Source organism: Manis javanica, chromosome 4 (assembly GCF_040802235.1).
Source record: "Manis javanica isolate MJ-LG chromosome 4, MJ_LKY, whole genome shotgun sequence".
Classification (NCBI taxonomy): Eukaryota; Metazoa; Chordata; class Mammalia; order Pholidota; family Manidae; genus Manis; species Manis javanica.
The window spans coordinates 74,180,374-74,197,629 of NC_133159.1; positions in this window are offsets into that span (position 1 = coordinate 74,180,374).

The window sequence follows — 17,256 nt, forward strand, 5'->3', positions numbered from 1 at the left end:
CCACTTGCCCTGGCAGTGGAGGCAGGCACTTCAATGGCAATAAGTACTTACCTATCGGTAATCACCCTAAATGTAAATGGACTGAATGCACCAATCAAAAGACATAGAATCACAGAATGGATAAAAAAAACAAGACCCATCTATAATCTGCCTACAAGAGACTCACTTCAAACCCAAAGACATACACACACTAAAAGTGAAGGGATGGGAAAAGATATTTCATGCAACTAATAGGGAGAAAAAAGCAGTAGTTGCAGTACTTGTATCAGACAAATAGACTTCAAAACAAAGAAAATAAAAAGTGGTAAAGAAGGACATTACATAATGATAAAGGGGTCAGTTCAACCAGAGGATATAACCATTATAAATATCTATGCACCCAACATAGGAACACCTACATATGTGAAACAAGTAGTAACAGAATTAAAGGTGTGCAATGCATTCATTTTAGGAGACTTCAACACAACATTCACTACAAATGACAGAGCAACTAGACAGAAAACAAGTAGAGACAGAGGTACTGTAAAACACATTAGAACAGATGGACCTAAGAGACATCTACAGAACACTCCAACCCAAAACAGAAGGATACATGTTCTTCTCAAGTGCACATGGAACATTTTCCAGAATAGATAAGATACTAGGCCACAAAAAGAGCCTGAGTAAATTCAGAAGGATTGAAATTGTACCAACCAGTTTCTCAGACCACAAAGGGGTGAAACTAAAAATAAATTATGCAAAGAAAACGAAACAACCCACAAACACATGGAGGCTTAACAACATGCTCCTAAACAATCAATGGATCAATGACTGAATAAAAGCAGAGATCAAGCAATATATGGAGACAAATGAAAACAAGAAATCAACACTGCAAATCTGTGGGACACAGTGAAGGCCATGCCAAGAGGAAAGTATATTGCAATGCAGGCCTACCTGAGGAAAGAAAACAATCCCATATGAACAGTTTAAACTCACGATTAATGAAACTAGAAAAAGAAGAACAAATGAGGCCCAAAGTCAGTAGAAGGAGGGACATAATAAAGATCAGAGCAGAAATAAATAAAATCAAGAACAGTAAAATAATAGAAAAAATCAATGAAGGCAGGAGCTGGTTCTTTGAGAATGTTAACAAAATAGATAAACCCATAGCCAGACTTATCAAGAAAAAAGAGAGTCTACACATATAAACAGAATCAGAAATGAGAAAGGAAAAATCACTGTAGACAACACAGAAATACAAAGAATTATTAGAGAATACTATGAAAAATTATATGCTAACAAATTGGATGACCTAGAAAAAATAGACAACTTTCTAGAAAAATAGAACCTTCCAAGGCTGACCCAGGAAGAAACAGAAAATCTGAACAGACCAATTACCAGCAACAAAATTGAATTGGTAATCAAAAAGCTACCTAAGAACAAAACCCATGGACCAGATCGCTTCACCAGTGAATTTTACCAAACATTTAGTGAAGACCTAATACAGATCCTCCTTAAAGTTTTACAAAAAGAAGAAGAGGAGGAATACTTACAAACTCATTCTATGAAGCCAGCATCACTCTAATACCAAAACCAACAGACACCACAAAAAATGAAAATTACAGACCAATATCCCTGATGAACATAGATGAAAAAATACTCAGCAAAATACTAGCAAACTGAATTCAAAAATATATCAAAAAGATCATCCATCATGATCAGCTGGGATTCATTCAAGTGATGTGAGGATGGTACAATATTCAAAAATCCAAAACAAAAAGGACAAAAATCACATGATCATCTCTACAGATGCTGAAAAAACATTTGACAAAATTCAACATCTATTCATGATAATACCTCTCAACAAAATGGGCATAGAGAGCATGTTCCTCAACATAATTAAGGCCATATACAACAAACCCACAGCCAACATCATACTTAACAGCGAAAAGCTGAAAGCTTTTCCTTTAATATTGGAAAGAAGACAAGGATGCCCATTCTCCCAACTTTCATTCAACATAGTTAGGGAGGTCCTAGTCATGGCAATCAGACAACACAAGGAAATAAAAGGCATTCAGATTGGTAAGGAAGAAGTTAAACTGTCAATGTTTGCAGACAACATGATACTGTACATAAAAAACCCTAAAGAATCCACCCCAAAATTTCTAGAACTAATAACTGAATTCAGCAAAGTTGTACGATACAAAGTCAATACACAGAAATCTGTTTCATTTCTATATACTAATGATGAACTAACAGAAAGAGAAATCAGGAAAACAATTCCACTCACAATTATATCAAAAAGAATAAAATTCCTAGGAATAAACCTAAGCGAGGAAGTGAAAGAACTATATACCCTGAACACTACAAGACACTTATGAGAGAAATTAAAGAAGACACCAATAAATGGAAATACATCCCATGCTCACGGATAGGAAGAATTAACATTGTCAAAATGGCCATCCTGCCTAAAGCAATCTACAGATTAAATGCAATCCCTATCAAAATAACAATGGCATTCTTCAACAGACTAGAGCAAATGGTTTTAAAATTCACATGGAACCACAAGAGACCCTGAAGAACCAAAGAAATCCTAAGAAAGAAGAATAAAGCTGGGGGGATTACTACTACAAAGCCATAGTAATCAAGACAATTTGATACTGGCACAAGAACAGACCCATAGACCAATGGAACAGACTAGACAGCCCAGTAATAAACCCTACCATATATGGTCAATTAATATATGATAAAGGATCCATGGATATACAATGAGAAAATGACAGCCTCTTCAACAATTGGTGTTAGCAAAACTGGACAGCTACATGCAAGAGAATGAAACTAGATTATTGTCTACTCCATACACAAAAGTAAACTCAAAATGGATCAAAGACCTGAATGTAAGTCATGAAACCATAAAACTCTTGGAAGAAAACATAGGCAAAAATCTGTTGAATATAAACATGAGCAACTTTTTCCTGAATGCATCTCCTTAGGCAAGGGCAAAAGCAAAAATGAATAAATGGGACTACATCAAGCTAAAAAGTTTCTGTACAGCAAAGGACACCATCAGTAAAACAAAAAGGCCTCCTACAGTATGGGAGAATATATTTGTAAATGACATATCTGACAAGGCGTTAACATCCAAAATACATAAAGAACTTAGATGCCTCAAACCCCAAAATGCAAATGACCCGGTTAAAAAATGGGTGGAGGATATGAACAGACACTTCTCCAAAGAAGAAAATCAGATGGTCCCCAGGCACATGAAAAGATGCTCTACATCACTGATCATCAAGGAATGCAAATTAAAACTAAATGAGATATCACCTCACACCAGTTAGGATGGCCAACATCCAAAGGATAAGGAACAAACAATGCTGGTGATGATGTGGAGAAAGGAGAACCCTCCTACACTACTGGTGGGAATGTAAATTAGTTCAGCCATTGTGGAAAGCAATATGGAGGTTCTTCAGAAATCTGAAAATAGAAATATCATTTGACCCAGGAATTCCAGTCCTAGGAATTTACCCAACCAAAACAAGATCCCAGATTCAAAAAGACATATGCACCCCTATGTTTATCGCAGCACTATTTACAACAGCCAAGATATAGAAGCTACCTAAATGTCCATCAGTAGATGAATGGATAAAGATGTGGTACATAAACACAATGGAATATTATTCAGCCATAAGCAAAAAAACAAATCCTACCATTTGCCCATTTGCACCAATATGAATGGAGCTAGAGGGTAATATGCTCAATGCATTAAGCCAGGCAGAGAAAGACAAATACCAAATGATTTCACTGATTTGTGGAGTATAACAACAAAGGATATCTGAAGGAACAGAACAGCAGCAGAGCCACATCCAAGAAGGGACTAGCATTTACCAACTGAAGGGGTAGGGAAGGCTAGGTGGGGAGGGAGGGAGAAGGGGGTTAAGGGGACATTATGGTTGGCACACGTAATGTAGACATGTCACAGAGAAGGCAGTGTAGCACAGAGAAAACAGGTAGTGACTCTATAGCATCTTACTACACTGATGGACAGTGACTGCAATGGGGTGTTGGGTGGGGACTTGATAATATGGGTGAATGTAGTAACCATATTGTTTTTCACGTGAAACCTTCATAAGTTTGTATATCAATGATACCTTAATAAGAAAACAAAAAAAGACTCCCCATGGGCTAGATAGAGAGGAATGGTAGCTGACAACTGCCTGGTGAGCCACATCTCCTGATTCTCCGCTGGGCTCTGGGTGTTGTGGAGAAAGATGCAGAGATCAAACTAGTCTCTGTTCCCTAGTGTAAGTATTTCAGAATCACTTGAAGATTTTCTTCTAATTAGCATATTCTCTTCAAGATTGTAATACACCACCTATGAGTATTCCAAGTTGGCTATCCTGAAACTTGGGAGAATCATGGCTTTAAAGAATCATTATTGAGTGGGAAAAAGGTTGAGAGACAGTTCTGTAGGTTTTGCTGGGAGCCTAATCTAAACCATCAGACTCCAAAGAGACTTTATAGCTCAACTTTCTGTATTAATAAATTTGGGGGCAGGAGACTTTATAGCTCAACTTTCTGTATTAATAAATTTGGGGGCAGTTTTAGCTCTCTGTGACTATTAACATAGTTTCCTGGCATCCCTTCTTCTATAGTCTTCCAAAATTCTACATGATATGTTTACTTTTAAATAAAATTGAATGAAATTAATTTCATATGGAGCCCTCCCCTTTTTTGTGAGTAGTCAGCCCATGTAGAACTATAAGCACAGGAGTCCATGTTGGCAAAAAAAGAAACAAAAGGGTCCTTGGTGCTGAAAAAGTTGAGAACTGGCAAGGCTAGTGTGCTTTCTACATTTTCTGTGTGCAAGCTTGACCACTAGGTTAAGAACCAGACTATATCACTTCCATCCTGGGTCTGGCACTAATTACTATGTAACCTTGGGCCCAGCAGGTAACTTCTCTGTGGCTTTTAGGAATGTTGAGAAGATAAAACTCCTACAGCAATCACTGGTTCACAGAAGTGCTCTTTGTGTTAACTGTTTTCTTTCTTTTGTAATAATATCATAATATTTTATATGGTAATAGGGGTAACTACACTCACTGTAGCAAGCATTTAGTAATGTATATAATTATCAAGTCACTATGCTGTACATCTGTAGCCAATATAATGTGTATCAACTATATTCCAATAAAAAGTATAAAAAAAATAAAATAAGGGTTTGGTACAATTCTCCAGGGGAACAATTTTTAAATAATAAAATAACTTTGTGGAAACATTTGAGATATATGTTAGGTTTTTCTTCTGGTCCCTGGCTCAAGGATTTTACATGAAGCCATCCTTCCCTCTCCTGTCCACACCTACACGGCTCCTTGGCAGCCCTTTAGCCATCTTAAACAGCTGTAATAGTCATTACAGTCCCAGCACACAGGTCCCCTACCAGGGACTTTGGAGTCCCCAGGATCAATGAGTTCCTTTCTTATTTCTCAAGTCTTAATCTAGATCATCAGCTTACTCATAACAGCTGCATGTCCAGTACCTGGCACGTGGCAGGCATTATTAGTGGAATGAATGGAGTCTAACTCTGATCCTATTTTTTTTGCTTTTGAATATAACTGTATCCATTTATCCTATTCTGAAAATAAGATCAAGTTTCTGTTAATAAACATATCTTATGAATAAAAAGGAGGATGAAAAGTAATCTTTAAAAATACAGATTGTTCAGTAGGCTGAATCTTTTAAAATAAAAAGTCCATGTTGTGGTGAAGGAGCTAATCAAAGGGGTCCTCGCTGACAAAAAGGCTGAGAATTGCTGGAGTCTAATGTGTTTTCTAAATTTTTTTTTTGTATTTGATTAAATATCTCCATGAAATAACAAAAGCATATAAGTCTCCAAAAAGCAAATCCGGTGGTGGAACGGGAAGCCCTGTGCCTGGCTATGCACAATGCATGGGTGAGATGTAATCTTCTATGTGCAAACTTAACGTGCCAGTTGTTTTATTTAGGGAGAGAAAGGAGGGGAGATGCATTAGATAGAAAGTCCACAGCATAATTACGAAACAATCAACATGTTTTTCTTGCTGTCCTAATTTTTTCTTCACTTTAAAATGCTCCATTGAGTTTAATTAAACTTGCCCTAGGCTTATAAGCCTAGCAAACTGGGGAGCATTTTTTTGAAACTTGCTTTCCTGTCAGAAAGGTTTTCTTCAAGCAGGCCCAGTACTGCTGAACTTCAAGGTTTCAGGGGATGTTAAAACAACTGCAACCAAATTAATGTAGATTATCTTTATTTTTTCCTATTGATTTGAGCAGAGGGGACGGGAAGCTAGGCACTGCCAAATGAAAGATTCTACAAGGTTATTAAGGATGCTTGGTTTAGGAAGCAAAGAATGGGAAGAATATTTCATGTGATTGTGAAGGAGAGAGAAAGAAAGGGATAAAGGAGATATGCCAGTGATGACTGATTACTATTATTTCAGTGGACTGTTATTAGAGATGCCGTTTGTTCCCTGCTTTTTGGATGTCAGCATCCTGTTTACTTTGGGGAATTACTACTCCATTTCATGTGCTCCCCATAGGACTGTCAGCTGTTTTGGTGTCTGCCTTCCACCAGCCCTCCACTCTTCTTGGAAAAGGGGCAGATGGTCATGTGACCATTCTGGACCAGTAAGACTCTCACTCTCTCCCTTAGGAATTTGGATCTTGATTAGGCAGACACAATTGGGAGGAGTCTGGTGTAAACCATTCTAATTTGGCCCTGACTAAAATTCCTTATAGTCACTTAGATTCCAGTCCTTTTTGAATCCTGGATGCTCAGTTTTTGGTTGGATTTTGTGAGTCCTTTAGTATTGGTGTTAGATTTTACTAGTTTATGCTAAGGTAACAAAAAACTCTGAAATCTCAAGGGTTTACAATAACACAAATTTATATCTTACTCATGTTAAATGTTGCCTGAAGGTTGCCTGAAGCTCTGCTCCATATACTCTTCACTCCAGGTTGAAGACACAGTTTCCAGCTGGGAAATTGCCAGTCTTGAGCAGACAGAAAAGCATGATGAGTAAATCACATGATGCCTGCTAAACCTTCTGCTTAGGAGTGGCATGTGCTATTTCCACCCACCTTCACTTGGTCCAGGCATGCCTAACCTCAGAAAATGAGCAATTCTTCTCCATGGAGAAACCAAATAGGGAGACATGAAAAGAGAGGGGCAACAGACATTTTTTAACAAAATGCAGTTTGAATTCTAGTTCTGCCAAGTGCTAACTGTGAAAATGTGGGGAAATTACTTAACCTCTCTGAGCTTCAGTTTCTACATCTTTGAAGCAATGCTCACCAATACCTAGTCCCCTTTTTCCACCCATAGAAAACTGCACATTCCAGTGCTGTTTTAGTTGAATGGAACCAACTGACCAATCCCAACCAATAAAATGAGAAAAAGTGGTGCGTTATTTCCAATATAAGACTGTGGAAAATCCCTCCAGACTCTCCCTTCCCCTGATGCAGCAACTGAGATGACGAGAAGTTCCGACTGGCCCATGTATAACATATCTGAATCTTTGTCAGCTTCAGTTTCTAAGTGACTATGTTAAACAGAGTAAATTTCTAGCTATTGACCTAAGCTAGAAATTGTATGAGAGAAAAATGGTGTGCTTTGTTATACTAAACCAGGGGATTTGAGGTTAACTTGTTTCTTTAATATAGCTTAGATTTTCCTAACTAGCACAGAAATTGGTAATGGTATTATAATCATATTTCTGGTATTAAATTCCTTCCTGTTTGAAATATCTAGGGTGACTTCTGTTCTCTGTACTCATATGATACAGGTACATAACCCAATCAGGAGGTGATGGGAGGGGCTTCTTGCATAAAGTGATACCTTAACTATGTCTAAAAGAATTGATAGAATACATGAAGTAAAGGAGAAGGGGCATTCTAGGTAGCGTTTATAGTTTGAACAAAGGCACCGAAGCAAGAAACAGCATGATGGGGGTCTATATTCAATTCCATCTGCTAATGTCATAGAAAATATAGTTGAGAGATAAATAAGAAATTTTATATTCTATTAAGGCAATGAGAGAGAGAGATGATCTCATCTTTAATATTAAGGAACATGAAGTTACATATGAAGGCAATGGAAAAAATCATTGCATGCTATTAAAAGGGAAAGAGAGAAGGTGGTTAGATGTGAATTTTAGCTAAATTCCTCCATCTGGTACATGCAAGCTAACTTTGGGGGATGCCTTAGTGGATAAAATGAAGACTAGGAAGCCATTTAGAAGGTTGTTTCAGTAGTCCTGGAGAAAGGTAATGAAGGCCTAAACTAGAGAAGCAGTAGATGACATCACATTAGGGAGTGAATTTCTGGATAGTCAATCAATATTCTGGATATCCCATCAATAATATTTGTTGAACAATTGAGCATGGTAGAGAAAAAAGTGGAGGGTATTATGGGATAAGCAGGTTTAGGTAACTAATTTAATTTTCTGTATATATGTGAAAAAGATGGGATGTCTAAGTTTAAAACTCAGAACAGAGTTCTAGACTGGAGATGTACATTTGTATTCAGAATCATCAGCCTGTAAGTGGCAGCTGAACCATGGCAGTAGGTGAGATCACTCAGAAAATTTTGGAAGAGTCAAAGTGTAGGATAAAATCAAAATTAAGAAAGGATTTCATAAATTAGCAGTAAAAGGAACAGAGAGGATCAAGGAGAACCAAAGAGAGTATGGTAGCACAAAGCAATAATAATAAAAGTGTCAAATGCAGAAGTTTATTAAGTAATGATCTGGAGCTTTTCATTTGGTTTTCACAATAAAGGAAGATTGCAGTAAAATTTAGGAGGAAATTAGAAATGAGGAATGGAAAATAAACTGTCTTTTTCTTAAAAGTGTGATAACAAGAGAGGTACACCATTGGAGAAAATTTTAAACATGTTTCTAAGCTACAGAGAAAAAGACAATGTAGAAGCTACTTAAGGTAAAGGTGAGGAAAGTTGAATTAAAGCCTCAGAGGGCAAACGAGAAGTTGGAGTCAAGGATAAAGGTGGAGGATTGGCTTACAACATAAGAGAGATCACATACTTTACAGCTGAAAAAAGAAAGATGAATCAAGTTATGGATGAAGAAAATTTACTGGTGAGGCTCAAGAGGCAACCTTATTGTATTTAAGCCTGTAGAAATGACATGGCCCATTCTGGGTGGTCACAAGTTTGAAGAGTGGCCACAGTAATGGGAGACGGAAGTAAAAATTAGATAAAGGTCTCTAGAGGTGCATAAGACAAGAAACCATGAACTTAGAATTTTTGCCTAGACACTATACAAGGGTTCAAGGTGTTACTGAAGAAAGGAAGACTGCAAGGACTGTTTTCAAAGGCTCCAGTGACCCAGAGCAATGGGAAAGTGAGTTGGTAAAGGGACAGCAGTGGTCTAATATCATGAATCTCAAAAGGCTAGGGAGTTAAGCTGAAGAATAAAGGGGCAATGATTTAGAAGTCCCATGAGAAATAAAAGGAATGCTGAGTCCATTTCCAGTTTAAGACAGAAGCATCCCAGTCTGAATGAGAAAGCACATAGTCACTCTAGCTAAAGGGGAAATGGATCTATAAGTAAGACCAAAGATTCAGCTAAGAAAGGAGGTGGGAAAAATATTTTATGTCAAGGTACAAGATGTTGGGTTCTCCTTCCTGGTTCAAGGAGGGATGTTCTGGGTGTGTTTGTGTATTGATTCTTTGGAGTCCCTGCATAACTGAACACACGCCCTCCTTTCTTTTTGCTCCTTAATAGCTTTTCATGGCCATTCTCTTCTCACCTGAAAGGTCTTGTTTAATCTCTTTTCCTACATCTCAGTCTTTCAAGGCCCAGTTTGAATCCTTCCTCTTTTGAAAAACTCCTCTAATTATAACAGCTTTTCAGACTTCTGTGTTTTGTGAACCACCATGGATTTTTTGGATATGTCCATGTAAAGTACATCACTATATGCTGCTTATGAATCACTGTGTTGGCTTTGCTCCTCTTAACAGTTTGCAGACTTGTTGAATGCATAATCTGTGTGGTGAGTATTTATTGTGTTGTCTCACTTTATTAGCACTCTATCCCTATTTCTTTTGAGGAACTGCCTCTTGCCAATTTTAACTATATTTTCTAATGGGGATCAAAATTTCTAGTTAAAATATTCTACCAGATCTATCCAATCACAGAAATAGCTAGGTGGCCAAGATTGGGCCATTATACAACTATATTCCTGATAGTAATAGTGACTATAGGGTAACTAATAAGAATTCTTCTCTAGCATTTCCCCAGTGGGAGCTGGAGGGAAAGGGAAGATCTTCTGTCTCTTTGGTATTCAAGCCATTAGAATGGGACTTCCTAGCTAAAAGCAGGCATATTCTCTGTTGGTGAATTTTATGTGTCAACTGGACTGGGCCACAAGATACCCAGATATTTAGTCAAACATTCTGAGAGTTTCTGTTAGTGTGTTTTTTGATGAGATTTGTATTTAAATCAATAGACTGAATAAAGCAAATTGCCCTCCCTAATGAAGGTTGGCCTTACCCAATCAGTTAAGGCCTGCATCAAACAAAGAGACTAACCTTCCTCTGAGTAAGAGATAATTCTTCCCTGGCTGCCTGCCTTTAAACTAGAACACATACTTTTTGGGGTTTTTTCCTACCTGTAGACTTGAATTGAAACCTCAGCTCCTCATGGGTCTTGAGTCTGTTGGCCTTCGGACTGGAACTACATCATCAGCTCTCCTGGTTCTCGGGCCCTTGGACTTAGACTGGAACTAAACCATGGGCTCTGCTTCTGGGTCTCCCCTTTGCCCATTTACCCAGCAGATCTTGAGACTTGCCAGCTTCCTTAATCACATAAGCCAATTCCTTATAATACATCTCTTTACATATACATGTCTATCCAACCAAATACATGCGTGTATATATATCTATCCGATTAGTTGTGTTTCTCTGGAGAATCCTGAGTAATAACCCTCCCTGTCATACAGAGGAAGAGAATGTAACTGACATACAGAGACAGAGGCAAAGCGAAAGACAGAGACATGATTTCAAAGCACCGAGTCCCAGGGTTTTATTTCATTTCTGATGCTGCTGGGCATGGCCATAGCCTTGTTTGTTTTTAATTCTATGCATTAGCCCAGAATCTCCCAGTAAATTCCCTTTGTGCTTTAACTAGCTTGAGGTGTGCTTCTGTGACTTGCAACCAAAAGAACTGACTAAAACAGTTTATGTTTTATGTGTCTATATCCCCTTTAATACCCAAGACTGCACATGGTTGATACAATAAAAAACTTGAAAGATTGATTGAGTGATTGATATTGAAATTAGATTACTCTTTGCTCTGTTGTTCTCTGCTAAATTCCTGGCCTTTTCAATATCTCATTCTGAGCCCTATAATGAAGAAAATTTATCCAAACTACTTCTAGGAGATAATCCAACTCAGAGAACAGTGCTACTGGCAATAAATAGCTCAGATTCACAGAGAATAAAACAGATTAGATTAACTAGAAACTTTTTGGCTGAAATCACAAAGACTATATTAGCTAAAGGGAATGTGGTAGATGATCATTTGATCTTGTATCTTGATGGTGCACATAGTAAAGTGATGGATACAGCATCTCATGAAATCTTGAAAGCTAAATTAATTTAAATTAGCTGAATATGTAGATCTTAAATATCTGAATCCAGTAAACATGGGATGAATATAATATAGGGAAATGTCAGGTTAGAATGTGCAGACTGGCTAATCAGATAATGGGGGATCAGTTTAGCTGTGTTTTATTAGGCCATCATTACTAATAGCATCTGAAGGGATAAACCGCATGTTAATGAAATCTTCAAAGCTTTGGTAAGAGCATTAATAAATTAAAGAACTTAAAAAGGTATGAGAGATATACTGACAGAACAAAAGTTAAAATGTTAGAGAGGAAAATATTTCTCAGATCACTTAGAGGCCAAATGTTTAATTAGAAATAAAAGGAAAGTGACTAAGGAAGATAAAGTTGCTTGATTTAAAAAAGATACAGAGATCAATGCTAAACACATTGAATTTAAGGTGACATGATAGCTTAGAAAGCAAGTCTGGGTATGCAGTGCACATTCAGCCTCACAATTTTTTTTAATAGGGAAAATGCACATCTAATTTTAGGTTTGGGAATGACCTTTAAAATATGAAATAAAAAGAAGAATCCATAAAAATTAGATTGGTCAACTTAGTGACTATATACCATTAAGTATTTGTTTTCAAAAACAACAAACTATAACAAAGCAATAATAGTGATTATATGTAAAAAGTTTTTTAACTTACTTTTTAGCAGAGTAAATTAAAAAACCCAATGACAAATGAACAAATTCTATGACAAAGAATACTCATAAGACAAGTAAATTATCAACAAAATATGAAAATTTGTATCCTTATTACTAAAAAAATAAAAAAGGTGTGACATATTTGTCCTTGAGAATCAGCAGATTTAGAAATAAACATTCATTTGCTGATAGTAGAAGTACTATTGAAAGCCAATACTCACAGCTTAATATCCCAGAGTAACTTGTAGGCATGAGAATTTGAAGGGTAGGATAGGAAGAGCATATTAATATAGAATAGGCTGGTCTGCAAAGACAAAGAAATCTCAGACTTTTAGTGGCTGATGAAAAGGAAGTTTTTTTTTTTGTTCTCACGTGAGTCTTGGGCATGTGTTCAGGTGGCTGACGCACCTTTAATCTGGTCATCCAAGAAGCCAAATTCTCTGCCTTCTTTTTGCTCCACCACCGCCGTGCATTGTCATCCTCTAGCAGAAAGGAAACTTCTTGGTGGGGAATCAATGAAAGGGATTCTTGAAAGTGGCCTGCAGCATTTCTGTTCACATTCCACTGGAGAGATTACAATCATTTGGCTGCATTGAGTCCACGGGAGCTTAGGAAATGTGGTCTAGCTGTGTTATCCAAGAAAGAGTACAGAGTTGGACTGGTAGTGTTTGCCTCAAGAACTGAAGAGTCAAAGTACTGAGCTGAAATAGAATCCATTCACTGTAGCTTGAGTATTGCTCAGCTCCAGAAATAAATTAACAAACTCACATTCATTAACTCCTCAGGGAAGCTCTCACAACATTCCTATTAGATCCTCATATCATCTCTGTGAGATAAATATTAATGTTTCCTTTAGAAAAATACAGATCTAAATCTTTAAAAATATCTTTAAGTCAGACTCTTAGCAAATGGTGGAGTTACATTCAGGTCTGCCTGCTTCCACAAACAGCTCTTTTTTTTTTTTTTAGTCTATCCCACAATGGATAGAGTAGGCCTTCAACACTTGAGCTGCTCTATAGTGCTCAAAAATAACCATATATTCACTAACTTTAAACTCAGTCGCTCACTTTCAAGCCCATGTTTTAGTAAGAATTTACTATTTTTCTGGGCAGTGAACTAGTCAAATTAATATGTATTATCTTTCAAAGCTTTCATCCATCCCTTGAAGAAGACATTTTTTATTTCCCACTATGTGTAAACTTGGCAAAAGTCACACGGCGAGTGGGCAGCAAATCCAGATTGCAAAGGCGCGCTCCTCACCACTAACGTGCAGTGACTCACACTCTCACGTACACATGCCTCCCGGAGAGCCTTCACAGAGGCCAGCTGGGAACACAGCGCTGTGAGATTCTTTGAGAGATGGCCCCATGTGTAAAACCTATTCTCATCTTCCAACAACCTTACGAATCAGTCAGAGACAACACACTCACCTGTACTCCCATGCACATACACATAGGAGTGTGCAAGCTGGAGTGTTGGAAAGGGCACCAACAGCTTGTATTTCATGGAAGGCCAAAGTGAACATGTACAGGAGTTGTGAAGGACAGCTTCTTGGAATCAGAAGGTCCTGGAATAAGTGGACAGAGAGAAACATGGAGACACAAGAAGAGAAAACAAGACAAAGGTGGGAAAAGAGGCTTGCAGCCAGTGAACCTGGATTGGTCAGACCTGTTCCCATGCCATCAAGTCCCAGGGATAGCTCTCTAGGCAATAATGTTGGTTAAAATAAACAAGCAAAGAAGCGAAAAGCTTTACAAATACAGGCCTAAAGGTCTTGGCTCTGTTATTTTCCCTTCTAGGATGAATGATCTGAATCCTAATTCAAAGTCTCCTCTGAAGAGGTCCAGTTCTTGGTGTGACATACTGTCCCTTCCCCCTCTTTTTTATGAATGTACAAATGTTCTAATGCAAAGGTGAACTGGAAAGCTCTTTGTCTTCTGAGACTGAAATATATATATTGCCTTAATGCTATTTGGTTATATTGCTCTTGCCACAGATCAAAAGCTGTTTTCCTATTAATATATGTACTGTTTACTTTGTTTTAGCCAGGCTTCTATCATGAGATCTTACTGGAAGGGAGAGTAGAGACCTCAAGGAGAAGGAAAGAAGAGAGTTTCTTGATTCCAAAAATCTTATTTTAATGTGTGGTCAAACTGCCTTCTGTCCCAGAATGACATCAATATGTTTTTAAGAAAACTTTACCAGCCTTTCCGGGGTAGTAAATGGGGGCACTTTTTCCTATTGAAAATGATCCTAAAACTTCCCCTTGACTGAGAAGAACAAGCTTTAGGAAGAAATGCCTCATAAGGTATTGATATTTTTAAGCCATAAGGCAGCCTGGCTTTAATCAGGTGTTATTGGAGGCTTACTAGACACTGGGACCATTATAAGTACTTACTGCTCCAAGGATCCCAGCCAAGGATTAGAAGAGACGCTTTCCTTCTGGTAGAATTAAACTGCCTTCTTCTATTCTATTCCAGGCATTTATTCATATAGTAAATATTTACTTTTCTCTAACCATGAGCCAGGCACTTTTCTAGTATAGGTAATAGTAATATAGCAGTGAACCAAAAAAGGCAAAGAAATAAACAATATAAAATATGTCATATTCTGTGAAGCAAAATAACTGAACATAGGAAATGAAGTCATGGAGAGGGTACTACTTAGAATGGGTTGGACAGGGGAATCCTTTATGATGACATGAAATTTGAGCAGGCAAGTCCTCTGGATATTCAGGTCAGTGCCATTTTAGGCACAGCTATGAATAAGTCCAAAGGACCTGAGGTAGAAACGTACTTGGAGTGTGGGAGGAGCCTAAGGAAGGCAGTGTGGCTGACAAACAGTAACCAGGGAGAGAGAGACAGGAAGAGAGTCAGATGAAACATGGGGACTGGGTCAGTGGGAGTCACTTTCACTCTGCATGATGCTGAGTGTTTCAAGCAGAGAAGTGATATTATCTTATTTATTGAAAGTCATTCTGATTGCTCTTTTGAGGACAGATAGTGGAGGGGCAAGGGTTGTAAGCCAGGGAGCCACTCAGGGGGCTGTGGCAGGAGCCTGGACAGAGAAGGCAATGTTCTGGACGCTGGGAAAAGAAATATGTGGGATAGAAATGAGGACAGAGGTCATTCTATGGCTATGTTTGAATGTAGAACTGGTGGAAATATCAGTGGGTTAGAGTCAGGGCATAAGAGGAAAAGTATAAATCAAGGATTAGTCCAAATTTTGGGACTTGAGTAATTGAAAAATAGAGCTCTAATTTAATGAGCTGAGTAAGGAAGGGGTTTGGGTGAGTGGATAACATTTGGAGTGGAACTCTGTTTTCTTGTGCTAAGTTTGAGATGCTGATTAGATGTATAAGTGGAAATGAGGAGTGGATGGCTGGATACAGGAATCTAGACTACAGGGGGCCAGTCAGGGCTGAGATGTAAATATGTGAGTTATCAGGGTATAGTATATATGTGAAATGCCTGGCTAGATAAGCTCACCCAGAGAGTGTGTGTAGAATAGAGGAAGGAAGAAACACCAAGAAAGGAGCCCAAAGGCATCCCATTACTTAAAAGGTGGGAGTATAAAAAATAATAGTGCAAAGGACTGAGATATAGTAGTCAGCAAGATAGGAGGCAAACCAAGAGAGAAAGTGTCCAGGAGGCCAAGTGGATATATTATTTTTGGGAAGAAGGAGCGTTCAGAAGCAGGTGAATAGCAGCAGTAGCTCCAAGAGCAAACGCAAAAGGAAACTTCCTAGGTTGCATGGCCCATGACGCAGTTACGTGCTCTGGGGTCTGACTGCCTAACAGGCTCAGCTGAAAGTTACGTGCAGCTGGGGGCTCATCTCCAGCCTAACAGCTAGTCTTCCTTTATGTGGCCGCTCTTGCTGCCATCTCAAGGTTGACATTTTCCAGTTTCTAATTATTTCCAACTCAAGATGAATACCAAGCAACCATTTAAAAAGAAGAGATGATTATACAACTTCACTTAATGGGGGCTTTCTTCCTACGTTATCATTGGTATTAGATAGTTGGTGTTGGCATCTTCCTTGTCTAATTGTTTTTTTGTAGGGCCTGCACATGCCACTGAACCACAGCCTCACATACACTCTGCATTAACCCTGGCAACAGTCTGAGAGTTAGATATTTTTGTTTCTGTTTTAACACATGAGAAAACTGAGACAGGTGAGTAAAGGGATGGCTTATAAATGACAGAGCCAGGACCTCAGCATGTCTATCCAGAGTCTGTGCTCTTAATCTATCCTCTGCTGCTGATTTAGCAGCTATCATATGCCTCATTTACTCTCAGTAAAAGTAATCCCATCTCATATAAAGAAAAACAAAACCAGAAACTTACCAAAATTCTGAGGAAATATATTTATGATTCTTCCACAAATCCTCACCCCATCCATCAGAATAATATTTAGTATAGTATCGAACATTTAAAACTCCCTCTTTAGATGTTAGTATACTTTTCATGTCACCACCCCCATTTCTACCACCAATCCCACTCCCAAGAATCTCTCTCCTTGTGGTATGAGGTTACTGTTTTTTTGTTGTTGTTGTTGTTGCTGTTCTGTTTTGTTTTAATCGTGGAAGATGGGAATGTGAGATAAGCATATATGTGGTTTCCATTACACGATTAACATACATTGCCTCATTTGTATAACTTCTTTAAAGTTAGGCCTTCAATTATTTATGTCTATGGACTTGGTTTTAAGCTAAACTACAACATTTTGCAAATATATGACAGGGAGAACTTGCTCTTTATCTACTACATCTGTTTGCCTTGAATCTCTAAAGATGTTAGGGTCCATCATTTCTACCCTTGTTAAATCATTGTGTTTACAGAATATTTATGCATTTTACACTCTATTTAGGCTCTATGGAACATTTCCCCACTATATCACATATAAATACTTCTACAAAGTTTTTATCTCACAGATGTGAGATTCAGGTAGTTCACCATTT